Source organism: Chiloscyllium punctatum, chromosome 19, assembly GCF_047496795.1.
Source record: "Chiloscyllium punctatum isolate Juve2018m chromosome 19, sChiPun1.3, whole genome shotgun sequence".
Lineage (NCBI taxonomy): Eukaryota > Metazoa > Chordata > Chondrichthyes > Orectolobiformes > Hemiscylliidae > Chiloscyllium > Chiloscyllium punctatum.
Genome location: NC_092757.1, coordinates 42,968,018 through 42,986,510, shown reverse-complemented (window position 1 = coordinate 42,986,510; position 18,493 = coordinate 42,968,018). Strand labels below are relative to the sequence as shown.

At 41.9% G+C, this 18,493-nt stretch overlaps 1 protein-coding gene across 7 annotated transcripts in view; it reads right to left on the bottom strand.

The window, feature by feature from the left end:
• The window catches only part of LOC140491292 (protein CASP-like), a 618,172-nt gene that overhangs the window by 363,769 nt on the left and 235,910 nt on the right, over window positions 1–18,493 (bottom strand). The window lies entirely within an intron of this gene.

Below are 18,493 nucleotides of genomic sequence, written 5' to 3'. Positions count from 1 at the left end.
AGGTACAGGAGGCTGGATCTGAGAGGGATGCTCTTCAGAGGGTCAGTGCACTCTCAGTGGACCAAATGGCCTCTTTCTGCATTGTAGGGATTCTATGATGGTATGAATCTTAGTGTGTAACTAAGATGATGCCCAGAGAACGGCGACTTTATACACTTTTCACTATAATCCTGGATTCCTACACTTGAGTACACGTGACAACAAAAACTTAATTGCTAAAGCGTTCATTATATGTTTATAAATTTTTGACAAGGACCATCATTAACAAGACAAGTAAAGAGTTGAGAACTGCAGTCAGAGGAAGAGTCAGGATTGGTCAACTTGATTCAGACCTACAATAAATAACGGAATGTTCAGCCATACTGGGGGCTATATGCATTCCTGCAGGGTTTGGAGTCACCGACAAGAGTCACGAATGGTTGGCCTTGCTCATAGACCTTAATTCTCACCAGTAGGAATGATGAACATAGAACAACAGAGCAGAGCACAGGCTCTTTGGCCCTTGATGTTGGGCCAACCTTTTCTCTGACTCTAAGATCAAACAAATCTACTTACCCTACATTTTACTATCATCCATGTGCCTATCCAAGACTCAGTTAAACATGCCTGATGTATCTGCAATGCATTCCACACACCCATCAGTCTCTGCATAAAGAACCAACGCTGACATCTCCCCTAAACCTTCCTCAATCACCTTAAAATTATGCTCCCTTGTGATAGCCATTTCTGCCTTAGGAAAAAGTCTCTGACTATTCACTCTATCTATATCTCTCATCATCATGTGCTCCTCTATCAAGTCACTCTCAGCTTTCTTCACTCCAATGAGAAAAGCCTCAACTCTTTCAACCTTTCTTCATAAGACTTGCCATCCAGTCCAGGCAACATCCTGGTAAATCTCCTTTGCGTTCTCTCTAAAGCTTCCACAACATTCCTATAATGAGGCGACCAAACTGAGCACGATATTCCAAGTATGGTCGAACCAGGGCTCGATATAGCTGAGCATAACCTCACGGCTCTTAAACCCAATCCCCTGCTAATGAAAGTCAACATGCCTTCTTAACAACCCTATCAAGCTGGGTAGCAACTATGAGGGATCTATGGCCATGGATCCCAAGATTCCTCTGTTCCGCCACACTGCCAAAAATCCTGCCTTTAACGCTGTATTCTGTATTGAAATTTGATCTTTCAAAATGAACCACTTCACACTTTTCAAGGTTGAACTCCAACTGCCACTTCTCAGCCCAGTTCTGCATCCTGTCAATGTCCCGTTGCAGCCTACAACAGCCCTCCGCACTATCCACAACTCCACCAACATTTGAATTATCGGCAAACTTACTAACCCACCCTTCCACTTCCTCATCCAAGTCATTTATGAAAATCACAAAGAGCAGAGGTCCCAGAACAGATCCCTGCAGAACACCACTGGTTACCGAGCTCCAGGCTGAATACTTTCCATCTATTACCACCCTCTGTCTTCTATAGACCAGCCAATTCTGTATCCAGCCAGCCAGATTTCCCTGTATCCCATACCTCTTACTTTAGAACATAGAACATAGAACAATACAGCGCAGTACAGGCCCCTCGGCCCTCGATGTTGCGCCGATCAAAGCCCACCTAACCTACACTAACCCACTATCCTCCATATACCTATCCAATGCCCGCTTAAATACCCATAAAGAGGGAGAGTCCACCACTGCTACTGGCAGGGCATTCCATGATCTTACGACTCGCTGAGTGAAGAACCTACCCCTAACATCAGTCCTATATCTACCCCCCCTTAATTTAAAGCTATGCCCCCTTGTAATAGCTGACTCCATACGTGGAAATGGACCCTTTCTGAATGGGTCTCTCATGGAGAACCTTACCAAACACCTTGATAAAATCCATATACACCACATTCACTGCTCTACTTTCATGATTGTGTTTTGTCACATCCTCAAATAATTCAATAAGGTTTGTGAGACATAATCTTCCCCTCACAAAGCCATGCTGACTATCTCTAATCAAACTCTGCTTTTCTAAGTAATCATGAATCCTGTCACTCAGAATCCTCTCCAATATTTTGCCCACCACAGACAGGAGATTGACTGGTCTGTAATTCCCTGGATTATACCTATTCCCGTTCTTGAACAAGGGAATAACACTTGCCACCCTCCAATCAACTGGCACTACTTCAGTGAACAGTGAGGACGCAAAGATCATCGTCAAAGATGCAGTTACCTCTTTCCTTGCTTCCTGTAGTAACCCAGAGTATGTCCCACATGGTCCAGGAGATTCATCTAACCTTACATGTTTCAAAGTTTTCAGCACGTCCTTCTTCCTAACATCAACCTGTTTGAGCATATCAGCCTGTTTCACACTTTCCTCAGAAACATCAAGGTCCCTCTCACTAGTGAATACTTAAACAAAGTATTCATTAAGAATACCCCTACAGCCTCTGACTCCAGGTGCAATTTCCCTCCACAATCCCTGATCGGCCCTACCCTCACTCTAACCATCTTCTTGTGCCTCATGTAAGTGTAGAATGTCTTAGGCATTTGAACAAAGAACATTACAGCACACGAACAGTCCCTTCGGCCCTTCAAGCCTGCGCCGATCCAGATCCTCTATCTAAATCTACCATCTATTTTCTAAGGATCTGTATCCCTTTGCTACCTACCCATTCGTGTAGCTGTCTCGATACTTCTTAAATGAAACTATCAGTCCCGCCCCTACCACCTCCGCTGACAGCGTATTCTAGGCACCCACCACCCTCTGCATGAAGAACTTTCCATGACTTTCTCCCCTAAACCTTTCCCCTCTCACTTTGAATTCGTGACCCCGAGTAATTGGTTCCTTCACTCTGGGAAAAAGTTTCTTGCTATCCACACCTCTCATGATTTGTAGACCTCAACCAGGTTTCCCCTCAACCTCTTTCTTTTCAATGAAAATAATCCTAATCCACTCAATCTCTCCTCACAGTTCACACCCTCTATGCCAGGTTCACATCCTGGTGAACCTCCTCTGCACCCTCTCAAAGGCATCCACATCCTTTTGGTAATGTGACCAGAAGTGTACGCAGTATTCCAAACGTAGCAGAATCAAAATCTTATACAACTGTAACATGACACACCAACTCTTGAAGGAAAGCATGCCATATGCCTTCTTGATCATTATTGACCTGCATTGCCACCTTCAGGGAACAATGGACCTGAACACCCAGATCACTCTGTACATCAATTTTCCCCAGAACTTTTCCATTTATTATATAGTTCGCTCTGGAATTGCATCTTCCAAAATGTACAAATCCACATTTGTCTGGATTGAACTCCATCTGCCATTTTTCTGCCCAACTCTCCAACTATCTATATTCTGCTGTATTCTCTGACAGTCCCCTTCTCAGTCCGCTACTCCACCAATCTTTGTGCCACCAAACCTGCCAATGAGGCAACCTACACCTTCCTCCAAATCATTTATGTATATCACAAACAACAGTGGTCCCAGCACGGATCCCTGTGGGACACACTGGTCATAGTTCTCCATTATGAGAAGCTCCCTTCAACTACTACTCTGTCTCCTATTGCCCAACCAGTTCTCTATCCATCGAGCTAGAACACCCACCCCATGCGACTTCACTTTCTTCATCAGCCTACCTTGGGGAACCTGATCAAATTATATCCACATATATGACATCTCCATCCCTTTCCTCATTCATCAACTTTGTCACCTCTTCAAAGAATTCTACTAAGTTGGTAAGACATGATATTCCCTGCACAAAACCATGCTACCTATCACTGATAAGCCCATTTTCTTCCGAACGGGAATAGATCCTATCCCCTCAGTATATTCTCCAGTAGCATCCCTATCACTGACATCAGGCTCACAGGTCTGTAATTACCTGAATTATCCCCGCTACCCTGCTTAAACAAGGGGACAACATTAACAATTCTTCAGTCCTCTGGGACCTCCCCAGTTTTCAAGGATGCTGCCAAGATATCTGTTAAAGCCCCAGCTATTTTCTCTCTCGCTTTCCTCAGTAACCTGGGATAGATCCCATCCGGACCTGGGTCCACCTTAAAGCCTTTTAGAATACACAACACTTCCTCCCTCCTTATGCCCACTTGATCTAATCAAAGATCTGTCCCTAACCTCAACATCTGCCATGTCCCTGTCCTCTGATGCAAAGTACTCATTAAGAATCTCACCCATTTTCTCTGACTCCAAGCACATCTTTCCTCCTTTCTCCTTGAATAAGCTAACCCTTTCCCTAGTAACCCTTTTGCTCCTTATGTATGAATAAAAGGCTTAACCCTGCTTGCTAAGGTTCTCTCATGACCCCTTTTAGCCCTCTTAATTTCTCATTTCAGATTGGTCCTACATTTCAGGTATTCTTCCAAAGCTTTGTGTGCCTTCAGTCACCTTGACCTTATATACACATCCTTTCTCCTCTTAGCTAATCTCACAATTTCAACTGTCATCCATGGTTCTCCAACCTTGCCATTTCTGTCCTTCATTTTCACATGAACATATCTCTCCTGCACTCTAATCAACCTCTCTTTAAAAGCCTCCCAAATATCAAATGTGCATTTCCCTTCAAACAGCTGTTCCCAATCTACATTCCCCAGCTCCTTTTGAACTTTGGAAAACTGGCCTTCCCCCAATTTAGCCCTATTCTTTTGGGACCACTCTCATATTTGTCTATGAGTATTCTAAAACTTATGGAATTGTGTCACTATTCCCAAAGTAATCTCCCACACAAACTTCAACCACCTGGCTGGGCGCATTTCCTAACACCAGGTCCAGAATGGCCCCTTCCTGAGTTGGATTACTTATATACTGTTCTAGAAAAGCCTCCTGCATGTTCCTTCCAAATTCTGGTCCATCCAGACCTCTAAAACTAAGTGAATCTCAGTAAAATTAAAATTTCCTGTCACCACCACTCTGTTATATTTATTTTCCTTCTTCCTAGCTGCTAAAGCTTTCTCATGCCCCCCTTCTATCTCTCCTAAACCCATTCGTCAGTTCCTTCCTGGCTACCTTGTAATCCTCTAGAGACCTATCTGACGCTTGCCTCCTCAACCTTAAGTAAGGTTTCTTCTTTCTTTTGACTAGATGTTCCATATCCCTTGTCACCTAAGGTTCTTTCAACCTACCATCCCTTCCTTGCCTCAGTCGGACAAACCTGTCTAGCACTAACAGTGCTTCCTCCACATTTCTGTCATGCATTTACCTGAGAACATCTGTTCCCAATTTAGATGCCCCCAGTTCCTGCCAAAAAGCATTGTAATTCCCCCTCCCACAATTAAATGCTTTCCCATACCATCTGCTCCTCTCCCTCTGTATAACTATAGTAAAGGTCAGGGAGTTGTGATCACTGTAGTAAAGGTCAGGGAGTTGTGATCACTGTCACCAAAATGCTCTTCCACCGAGAGATTTGACACCTGGCCTGGTTTGTGCCAAGCACCAAATCCAATATGGCCTTCGCTCTAGTCTACATAATGAGTCAGGAATCCTTCATGGACAAACCTGACAAAAACTGCTCCATCCAAACGATTTGAACTAAGTAGGTTCCAATCAATATTAGGGAAGTTAAAGACACCCATGACAACAACCCTGTTATTTCTGCATCTTTCCAAAACCTGCCGCCCAAACTGGTCCTCCTTGTCTCTGTTGCTGGGGGGGGGGGGGGTGCTGTAAAAAACTCGCAATAAAATGACTGCTTCTTTCCTGTTTCCGACTTCCACCCATACTGACTCTGTAGACAAACCTTCCTCGATGACCTCCCTTTCTGCAGCTGTGATATTATCCCTGATTAGCAATGCACTTCCCCCACGTCGTTTACCTCCAGTCCCCCATTCCTTTTGAAAAATCTAAACCTGGGACATTCAACAACCAATCATGCCCCTGTGATATCCAAGCCTCCGTAATAGCCACAACGTCACAATTCCAAGTACTGATCCATGCTCAAAGTTTATCAACCTTATTCCTGATACTTCTTGCATTAAAATAGCTAAACTTTAACCCATCACACAGACTGCATCTTTGCCCTCTCTCTCCTCACAGATTCCCTGCACATTGTATCTGGCTGTTTCACTACCTATTCCATCAGCTGATCTGGTTCCCACCGGACACTCCCATAGAGACTTACAAGTTTTCAGCCAAATCCAGGGGGTACTGGGCTCAGAGTTTAAAGTAAGTTTAAATTCAGGGGTTTGGATCGGAGTTGGATACAGTTTGGGCAGAAACATGAGGTCTTCCTGTAATCTTTTGGGAGAAGCTACTTTCTGTTAAGTTACAGTGACTGCGCATTTTAGATTCATACAGTGCGTGAAAGACTCTGGTCCATTGAGTCTGCAATACATAATTACAACTATAAATAGCTAATCCCAACTTCCTGCACTTGTCCCATAACTTTGAATGTTATATTTTAAGTACTCATCCAAATATCTTTTCAAGGTTGTACAGTTTCAGCTTCCATTTTCCCAGGCAGTCCATTCTTGATTCACACCACCTGCTGAGTGAAAAAAGTTTTTCTCAAATCCACTCTGAATCTCTTGCCTCTTCCCTTAAAGCCACACCTGCTCATGACTGACCCCTCAACCAAGGGGAACAAATGCTTCCTATTCACCCTGCAATACCCCTCATAATCTGATGTACCTCAATTATGTCTCCCTAAGTCTTCTCTGATCTGAAGAAAACAATCCAAGCCTATCTCGTCTCTCGTTAGACCTCAATTTCTCCATCCCAAGCAACGTCTTGGCAAACCTTCTCTGCACCCCCTCTATCACATCCTTCCTGGTGACCAGAACTGCACACAGTACTACAGTTGGACCCTGACCAATGCACTGTACAACTCCAACACTTCCTCCTTGATCTATATTCTGTGGCACAACTAATGAAAGCAAGTTTTCCATATTAGATTAGATTACCTACAGTGTGGAAACAGGCCCTTCAGCCCAACAAGTCCACACCGCCCCGCCGAAGCGTAACCCACCCATACCCCTACATCTACCCCTTACCTAACACTACGGGCAATTTAGCATGGCCAATTCACCTGACCTGCACATCTTTGGACTGTGGGAGGAAACCGGAGCACCCGGAGGAAACCCACGCAGACACGGGGAGAACGTGCAAACTCCACACAGTCAGTCGCCTGAGGCGGGAATTGAACCCGGGTCTCTGGCGCTGTGAGGCAGCAGTGCCGCCCACAATGTTTGGTTAACAATCCTCTTCACGTGCTCTGCCGACTTGATCTGTGAATAATTACACTAAGATGCCTCTGTCCCTTTCAGCTACCCAGTGTCCTGCCATTAATTGTGTTTCTTCTTCTGAAGTGCATTACCTCACACTTATCAGGGTTAAATACTATCTGCCACTGGTCTGCCCATCTGATCAATCCAGCTATATCTTTCTGTAACCAACTATTAACCACTCTACCAATCTCGGTGTCATCTGCAAATTTGCTTTACATTCCCTCCACATTTTTATCTATATCATTTATGTATATAACAACCAAAAAGTGTCCCAGTTCTGATCCTTGTGGTATACCACGTTTTGGGTGGGAACCAAGGTTAAATCATGGAGGAATTGAAATTGGATGAATAAAGGAATTGTGGTATTTACAACAGGTGAAGTGATTTGTATCAAATGTCAGAAGATTTATTTTAATCAACAAATTTATGGTTGAGTCAAATCCAGTGTCTATGCAATTTTTTTGTTTATAAAATGCAGAGTGTGTGCACATGTGTGATTGAGAGTGAGAGAGAATGAATGAGAGAACTGATTAGAATCTCTCTCAAGTACCCTTTCTGTTTATAGAGACTACAACACTGGATATCAATTGTCAATGACTGCTGACAGTGCATAACATCAAATCAGAAGATGAGATAAACAACTTGAAGGTTTCGCACTTCTCAATTTGAATGGAAAATGCGACATGGGCATGTTATACAAACTATAAGCTTCTAAGTCACCGTTGTTCCTGCATCACTGATACATATATGTTTCCAATATACTTCAATCACTAGCTAAGACATCCAATCTCTGTATTGTCTGGGATTCCCTTACGTCTCTTATCTGATTTGCTTGGACCTACAAGATGGCTTTCTGCCCACTACACAATCTAAGATATTGAACAAATTTTTATCAGTAATAAATACCCACTACATTTCTAATCGACTTTGCTGACAATATGTTCTTTTCCTTATCCAGATGCACTCTGGCTAGCAAGTGTTCCGAGATTCAATACAGTGGAGATAATGAAATACAGTGCAGTTGTTCCTTCTTTGGTGACATCATTAGCCCAGCTGTCACTTTCTATTTATGAAATGGCCTATCTCTCACACACAATGACAAACCTCTACTGGCATCTCACCCTTTTTGCATTCCACATTCTTTGTTATTCTAAACAAAATAATGAAAGACCAACACCTGGTGCTGCTCTGGACTCATTCAGTGTGTGCAGCGCCTACAACTGAACAATAACTGCAAGGAATCCAAACAGCTCTCAGCACATATGGTGGTAAAGTACAAATTGCTGTTTATAATTTTACTCCAAAAGCTCCATGGGATTGGACAGACTACTGCTTAGCTCTTCAAACTTTAAAGTGATCTACTGATACCACTGATTCCACAAGAGACAATTCTGCAATATAAAAAGATAAATGTTTTAAATCAACCTATATATTTGGGGCGGGGCAGGCGGGGGGGGCTGAATATTAAATAATGAAAAACAGCAACTTTTTCTCAGAAATTATTTCAACTGTAATAAACAAAAAGGGCAGTTTGACTGATTTTTTTTCCAATTTCCCATGCATAAATGCCAACAAATCTTGAAACTGCTTTGTAGTGAATTCTTGCAGCAGGTTTTGGTACATATGTATCTGTGAGTTTCATGTCAAAACACTACCATTGTAATGAAAATTGAAACTTGCAAAATGTTAGGTAGGTGTTACTGATCGTATACAGCCTTTATATGATATGACTTATTTCAAGATCCAGCATGGCTGCATACAGGCAAACATCAAAAAGAACATCAACGCTGTTTTTGCTCATCTTAGTCATAAACATGCTTTCATATAGTCAACACCACTCAGTTAGTTTTCCAGTAAATCATCCCGTTATGTTGTAAGACTGGTGGTAAGAATACTTATTAACAAACAATGCATTTATTTTTGCATATTTCACAGAAGGTCAAATAATCCCTAAATTTAATCCCTAAATTCAAAATAACAACCAAATGCACCTCAGTTTATGCCTTGCAATAAGAACCACATATATGGCCACTGTTACAGACAAGCAAGTATCAAGATGCAAAATGTATTCCCTTCCTTGTCTCGAATACCAACTAACAAATCTCTCTTCCAACCCCATTGTCAAACATTCCTTTTGCAGAGGGAAAACTAGTTTCACAGTGAGAAATTTCCATGTTCTGAGAAACTTTGTGTTTGAATCTACTGCGAACAGATAACATATTGCTGGTCACTTTTTTTCTGAACAGAAATAGTGTGCAAAGGTGTGAAGAAAAAGCAGAAAATTGGCAATTAGTAATAATGCTTGCTTGAAGAACCAGTGCAGGCACAATGGGCCAAATGGCATCTTTCTGCACCATAACAATTGTGAATTATAGATAGTTTTCAATCAACCTGTTCAGAAATTATTTTACACACCTCTGGGGCAGGTGAGACTTGAACCAGAGTCACTAGGCTCTGAGACAGGGACACTACCAATGTCTCAATTGTGATTAAATACATACAGTGCTGAAATGTGTAGCACTGGAAAAGCACAGCAGGTCAGGTAGCATCCAAGGAGCAGCAGAATAGATGTTTTGGGCATTAGCCCTTCGTCAGGAATTATATACATACAGATGAGGCTTATTAATTGGATAGTTACTTAAACATATATAAAGAGACAATTACTGACAGAGGAGTAGAGTCAGGAGATTATACACACCTATGTTTCACTCTGACTGGTTCTGGTTCTTTCTGCTTCTTTTGCCAACTAGCTTAAGGATTATAACAGACCATGCCCCAGCTTCTACATTCACATCAAGGTAAACAGGAGTTGGGCATCAGCATAGAAATACAAATCAACATCAACACCTTTTAAGGTTATAAATTCAATGTGTAATTGTCTAGTGCCCGTGTGCATATCTAATTTTCCAGAATTGGTATTATTGGAAAACTTTTCTTTGGCTCTTAGCACTTTGTGATCATTAGTTGTTACATAGTATTTATGTTACTAACACAGATAATTCTGTCTAACCACTCTGTGCTGATTTTTTTCTTGTCCCATCTTACTTCATCTGCACTCGCAACACATTATAATTAAGGAACAACCTCACAGAAGTCAAATCGATAAACTCTTAGAGTGTATATTTTGTGCTCTATAAACTTGACAAATGTGACACGACTATAAACATAACAAGAAAGTATTTCTCTCAAAGGGTCATGACTCTGTGGAACTCAATACCCCAGAATATGGTGGATTCTGGAACACTGAGTAAGTGTAAAGGAAGAGACAGATAGAATTTTAGTAATTAATGGGTTGAAGGGTTATGGAGACCGGACAGGAAAGTGGACTTGAGGTCAAGATGAGATCACCCATAATCATATGAAATTGCAGAGTAAGCTCAAGGGGCTGAATGATCTACTCCTGCTCCTAGTTCTTATGTTCTAAGTCCATTAAACTGGGGAAGAAAACATCACAGTAAAAAGTGAGAGGAGATAGGGAGGGGAAGAAGAAGAAAACACATTTTAATTTCATATTAATGCAATTCTCAAAATACCAAATGAATTTTGAAGCTAACTAATTTTTTTGATAACCAGTTAAGTGATGACACGTGAGACAGAATCGCCAATACTTAGGACACAGAGCAGGCAAGACAAAAAGGTTTACTTTTTGGTTTAAAAAAAGTCATTTTGTTTTTTTAAAGTTAGTCTTTTTGTGGAAAACTGATAGCGTAAGGGGGGAATAATGAAAGTACAGTGTGTGAAAGGGCCTTGAATCTGTCACTACCTGCTAGTATTGAAGCAAAGTGGGTCTGGAAGAGGATATAAATAGAAGGTTAAGGATGAGCTTAAGTAACAACAGATCTAGGAAAAGAGGAATTGAGGAGATTGCTCAGAGAGGTAAGAGAAGGACCAAAATGAATGAGAAGGTAATACAGCAGCATCAAATAAGTGGAAAAGTCAATAACAAGGTATGATTATAGGAGGTAAACATAAACATTTCTTGATGACTACTCCTTATTGGTGGTACATCAACTGAAAAATTGTTATTAATCGATGATTTCTTCCAGGTTTTGCTAACATTATCACTAAATATTTAAGATTAATCTTTCTACCACACTGCAAAGTGCTATCATATTCAAAAGACTCTGATTCCGCAGGATATGCTTTGTGCACTTTATATAATGATTATTATATAATATTGTAATCCAACTGTTAAATGTATAATGTTTTACATGAAATTGGAATTGAAATATAAGCTAATAGTTCTTAAACAGTTAAACCACAATCTGCAGATGGCTACAGCACACTGTTAGAAGGAAGTGATTATGCACTTAATAGAGTACAGCTGCTCAATGTTTCAAATAAAGGTTTTCTGTCAAGGAAATACCATACTTCCTTGAATGCAAACGCTTAAATATTGGCAAGTCTGATTCAATTGTCGGGAACATGGCTCATGCACTAAATTTGTCTTAAATTTTAAAACTCATATACTGAATGTTAAAGGTCTCCTTGACAGACATAAATAATTACACAATGCTTCCGAACCACTGCTGTTATAATTTGTCTCATGCATTATTGGAATTAATTGACAAGAAAAACTGACAATCAGCTGTATCTTAAAATAGATTTTTCCCCAGTCAACCTCCAGCCCTACCACCAAAATGTATATTTTAAGGTAATTAAAAAAGACCATGAGAAAAAAATTGTAAATTGCTGATAAGATGCATTTTAAGAAGCAAAAACAAATTTGCTCTGAACTTCAAAAGTAGGCTAGAAGATTGAAAAGCTGGCTATGTGTTTGGATTTCTGTAACAATATCTCTAATCTCAAGATTCATCACGTTCCTCTCCTCAGTGAACACTGATGCAAAATAATCATTGAGAGTTATAAGGTAGCCCGGAAGGACCTGAAGAGAGAGCTAAGAGCAGCAAGGAGGGGACATGAAAGGTCCTTAGTTGGTAGGATTAGGGAAAACCCTAAGGCTTTCTATAGGTATGTTAGGAATAAAAGAATGACTAGGGAAGGAATAGGTCCAATCAAGGATAGTAATGGGAAGTTGCGTGTGGAGGCTGAAGAGATTGGGGAGGCGCTGAATGAATACTTTTCGTCAGTATTCACTCAGGAACGGGACATTGTTGTCGATATGAATACTGCGGCACGAATAAGTAGAATGGATGGCTTTGAGATATGTAGAGATGAGGTGTTGGAAATTCTGGCAAGGGTGAAAATAGATAAGTCCCCTGGGCCTGATTGCATTTATCCTAGGATTCTCTGGGAAGCAAGGGAGGAGATTGCAGAGCCATTGGCCTTGATTTTTGTGTCCTCTTTGTCTACAGGAGTAGTGCCAGAGGACTGGAGGCTAGCAAACGTGGTTCCCTTGTTCAAGAAGGGGAGTAGGGATAATCCTAGTAACTATAGGCCAGTGAGTCTCACTTCTGTTGTGGGCAAAGTCTTAGAGAGAATTGTAAGGGATAGGATTTATGCACATCTGGATAAGAATGATGTGATCAAGGATAGTCAGCATGGTTTTGTGAAGGGCAGGTCGTGCCTCACAAACCTTATTGAATTCTTTGAGAAGGTGACGAAGGAGATAGATGAGGGGAAAGCGGTAGATGTGGTATATATGGATTTTAGTAAGGCGTTTGATAAGGTCCCCCATGGTAGGCTACTGCAGAAAATACAGAGATATGGCATTGAGGGTGAGTTGGAGGTTTGGATTAGGAATTGGCTCTCTGGAAGAAGACAGAGGGTAGTAGTTGATGGCAAAGGTTCATCTTGGAGTGCCGTCACTAGTGGTGTTCCGCAAGGATCTGTTTTGGGACCATTGCTGTTTGTCATTTTTATAAATGACCTGGAGGAAGGGTTAGAAGGTTGGGTGAGCAAGTTTGCGGATGATACAAAAGTCGGAGGAGTTGTAGACAGTGAGGAAGGATGTGGCAGGTTACAGCGGGATATAGAGAAGCTGCAGAGCTGGGCAGAAAGGTGGCAAATGGAGTTCAATGTAGCTAAGTGTGAAGTGATTCACTTTGGTAAGAGTAATAAAAAGATGGATTACTGGGCTAATGGTAGACTGCTTGGTAGTGTGGAAGAGCAGAGGGATCTTGGTGTCCATGTACACAGATCTCTGAAAGTTGCCACCCAGGTTAATAGTGCAGTGAAGAAGGCATATGGCGTACTGGCTTTTATTGGTAGAGGAATTGAGTTCCGGAATCCTGAGGTCATGCTGCAGTTGTATAAGACTCTGGTGCGGCCGCATCTGGAATATTGTGTGCAGTTTTGGTCGCCATACTATCGGAAGGATGTGGAGGCACTGGAACGGGTGCAGAGGAAGTTTACCAGGATGTTGCCTGGTATGGTAGGAAGATCGTATGAGGAAAGGCTGAGGCACTTGGGGCTGTTTTCATTGGAGAAAAGAAGGTTTAGGGGTGATTTGATAGAGGTGTACAAGATGATTAGGGGGTTAGATAGGGTTGACAGTGAGAACCTTTTTCCACGTATGGAGTCAGCTATTACAAGGGGGCATAGCTTTAAATTAAGGGGGGGTAGATATAGGACTGATGTTAGGGGTAGGTTCTTCACTCAGCGAGTCGTAAGATCATGGAATGCCCTGCCAGTAGCAGTAGTGGACTCTCCCTCTTTATGGGTATTTAAGCGGGCATTGGATAGGTATATGGAGGATAGTGGGTTAGTGTAGGTTAGGTGGGCTTTGATCGGCGCAACATCGAGGGCCGAGGGGCCTGTACTGCGCTGTATTGTTCTATGTTCTATGTTCTATGTTCTATGTAGAATCTCACCCATTCTCTCAGGTTCAGCACACAGCCTTCCTTCATTATCTTTTAGTGGACCAATCCTTTCTTTAGTTATCCGCCTGCATCTTATATAAGAATAAAATTGTTTGGAATTTTCCTTAATTCTGTATAATTCGCTCTAGAATTAGACTTGCCTAAATGCATCACCTCACATTTGTTTGGATTGAAAGCCATTTGCCACTTTCCCGCCCAATTCTCCAGTCTATCTATATCCTCCTGTATTGTGACAGTCCCTTATGCTTTCTGCTACTCCACCAATTTTCGTGTCATCTGCAAACTTGCTGATCATACCAACAGTGCCCTTTTCTAGATCATTTATGTACATTACAAACAACAGTGGCCCCGATACTGACCCCTGTGGAACACCACTGGTCACCTTTCTCCATTTCCAGAAACTCCCTTCAACTACTACTCTCTGTCTCCTGTTGCTCAACCAGTTTTATCCATCTAGCTAGAACACCCTGCACACCATGTGACTTCACTTTCTCCATTAGTCTACAATGGGGAACCTTATCAAACACCTTACTAAAGTCCATGTATATGACATCAACAGCCCTTCCTTCATCTAACAACTTGGTCACTTCCTCGAAGAACTCTATCAAGTTGGTAAGGCACGATCTCCCCCACACAAAACCATGTTGCCCATCACCAATAAGCTCATTCCTTTCCAAGTATAAATAGATCCTATCTCTCAGTACCCTCTCCAGTTGATGGGCAGAGATATCTAGGAGTGCAGGTCCATTGTACCCTGAAGGTTGCTGCACAGGTGGATAGAGTGGCCAAAAAAGCATATAAGTATGCTTGCCTTCATTGGTCAGGGTATTGAGTATAAGAGCTGGCAAGTCATGTTAAAATTGTGCAAGAATTGTTCGGCCGCATTTCAAATACTGTGTACAGTTCTGGTTGCCACATTGCCAAAAGGATGTGGACACTTTGGAGAGGGTGCGGAGAAGGTTTACGAGGATGTTGCCTGGTATGGGAGGTGCTTGCTATGAAGAGAGGTTGAGTAGGTTAGGTTTATTTTCACTAGAAAAAAGGAGATTGAGGGAGAACCTGATTGAGGTTTACAAAATCATGAAGGGTATAGACAGGTTGGATAAAGACAAGCTTTTTCCCAGGGTGAAGGATTCAATAAAGAGATAAAAATCACACATCAGGTTATAGTCCAACAGGTTTAATTGGAAGCAAAATTGTGCTTCCAGTTAAACCTGTTGGACTATAACCTGGTGATGTGTGATTTTTAACTTTGTACACCCCAGTCCAACACTGGTATCTCCGAATCATCAATAAAGAGAGGTCATGCTTTCAAGGTGAGAGGTGGAAAGTTTAAGGGGGATACACACGGCAAGTACTTCACACTGAGGGTGGTGGGCGTTTGGAATGCGTTGCTAGTAGAGGTGGTAGAGGTGGGCTCGGTAGATTTAAGATGCGTCTGGACAGATGCATGAGTAGGTGAGACGCAGAGGGATACAAATGCTTAGAAATTGACCGACAGGTTTAGACAGTACATTTGGATCGGCTCTTGCTTGGAGGGCCGAAGGGCCTGTTCCTGGGCTGTAAATTTTCTTTGTTCTTTGTTCTAACTCAACTAATATCAGACTGACTGATGTTGCAAACAATTCTAGCACTAATGTGAATATGAAAAATCAAATTGAGTGAAAATACTGGACCAAACTGTTTCTGGACAGTTTCTTAGCTTACGACATCCCGGATTCTGGTAACAAGATGTTGTTTCGATTATTGTTTATCATATATTTATTTTTCCTTTACAAAACTGAAAGTGCTGAACTGGTAGCACTTCACCTGAGAGGGTAGAAAATATGACGAATAGAAAGCAGTAATGTTGCTTCTGACGCCATTAAATAATAAAATTTGATTTACATTTCAATTTTATCAGAATTAACACAAGCCTGTTAAGCTTCTTACGGATGCACAGACCTGTTATTTTCATTTATAAGTGAGAAATTGGGAGATAGACGTGTATGGGAAAATATTGAGTTTACATCTTTGGACTCACAATGAACCCTTACAATAAATCCTATTCCTGCCAAAATTCGAGGATCAAGAACTAAGACAAAGCCCTGTTGCAGTCTGATTCCTGTACGATGTACATTTGTCTGTTGCTGTTGTCACATTATGAACATTTTCTTTTATAATTTATTTAAGATTTCCTAGTCAGATGCCACAACTGCCATTGTGATGTCTTATTTTTAAATCACAAAGGCTGAGTAGGTTTTGAAAAAAACAAGCACTAAGACTACATTTTTCTCAGCTTTAAGATACAATTTTATACTTGTTGATTCATTCGCAGGATGTGGATAACACCAAATAGCTATAGCCCATCCTTGTTACCTTTGAGATGGTGGTGGCAAGCCGCCTTCTTGAACATCTGCAGTCCATTTATGCTGTCAATAGTTCCACAATTCTATTACGGAGAAAATTCAAGGATTTTGACCCAGTGATACTGAAGGAATAGCAATATATTTCCAGATCAGAGTGGTGAATAGCTTGCAGGGGAATTTGCATCCATCTGCTGCCCTTGTTTTTGTTTTGATTTGGATGTGGGTCTCACTTGCTGGGACAGTATTTATTGCCCAGAGGGCAGTTACGAGTCACCACATTGCTACAGGCCTGAGTCACATGTAGACTAAAACAGGCAAGAATTGCAATTTCCTTCCTTAAAGGACATTAGTGAACCAGTTGGGTTTTTCTGACAATCAACAGAAGTTTCATGGCTGAAAAACAGAAACTGCTGGAGAAACTCAGCAGGAGCAACTGGTAGCATCTCTGGAGAGCACAGTTAACATTTTGAGTCCAGTGATTATTCATCAGACCTGCTGAGTTTTGCCAGCAATTTCTGTTTTTGTTTCAGATTTCCAGCACCTATACTTCTTTGTTTTGCTATAGTCATCATTAGACTCTTAAATCCAGATTATTTTAAAATTTCAAATTCCATAGATCCCTTAAAATGGCTACTGCTCACAGCAGGATTTAGAACAGAGAACGTAGAACAGTACTGCACAGAACAGGCCCTTCAGCCCACGATGTTGTGCCGACCACTGATCCTCATGTATGCACCCTCAAATTTCTGTGACCATATGCATGCCCAGGAGTCTCTTAAATGCCCCCAATGACCTTGCTTCCACAACTGCTGCTGGCAACGCATTCCATGTTCTCACATCTCTCTTGTAAAGAATCCGCCTCTGACATCCCCTCTATGCTTTCCTCCAACCAGTTTAAAACTATGACCCCTTGTGTTAGTTCATTTCTGCCCTGGGAAATAGAGTCGATAGCCACAGACTATCCATGCCTCTTGTATACCTCAATTAGGTCCCCTCTCCTCCTCCTTTTCTCCAATGAAGAAAGTCCGAGCTCAGTCAACCTCTCTTCATAAGATAAGCCCTCCAGTCCAGGCAGCATCCTGGTAAACCTCCTCTGAACCCTCTCCAAAGCATCTACATCTTTCCTATAATAGGGCGACCAGAACTGGACGCAGTATTCCAAGTGCGGTCTAACCAAAGTTTTATACAGCTGCAACAAGATCTCACGCCTCTTAAACTCAATCCCCCTGTTAATGAAAGCCAAAACACCATATGCTTTCTTAACAACCCTGTCCACTTGAGTAGCCATTTTAAGGGATCTATGTACCTGCACACCAAGATACCTCTGTTCCTCCACACTGCCAAGAATCCTATCCTTAATCCTGTACTCAGCTTTCAAATTCGACCTTCCAAAATGCATTACCTCGCATTTATCCAGGTTGAACTCCATCTGCCACCTCTCAGCCCATCTCTGCATCCTGTCAATGTCACGCTGCAGCCTACAACTGTCTACTGTCTACAACTCTATACTGTCAACGACACCTCCAACCTTTGTGTCGTCTGCAAACCTGCTGACCCATCCTTCAATCCCCTCATCCAAGTCATTAATAAAAATTACAAACAGTAGAGGCCTAAGGACAGAGCCCTGTGGAACCCCACTCACCCTAGACCTCCAGGCAGAATATTTTCCTTCTACTACCACTCGCTGTCTTCTGTTGGCCAGCCAATTCTGTATCCAGACAGCTATGTTCCCCTGTATCCCATTCCTCCTGACCTTCTGAATGAACCTACCATGGGGAACCTTATCAAATGCCTTGCTGAAATCCACATACACCACATCCACAGCTCGAACCCTCATCAACTTTTCTAGTCACATCCTCAAAGAACTTGATAAGGTTTGTGAGGCATGACCTGCCCCTCACAAAGCCGTGTTGACTGCATTTAATCAAGACATGCTCTTCCAGATGGTCATAAATCCTATCCCTCAGAATCCTTTCTAACACCTTGCAGACGACAGACGTGCAACTTACTGGTTTGTAATTGCTGGGGATTTCCCTATTTCCTTTCTTGAAGAGAGGAATTACATTTGCTTCTCTCCAGTCCTCAGGTACGACTCCAGTGGAGAGCGAGGATGCAAAGATCTTCGCAAGTG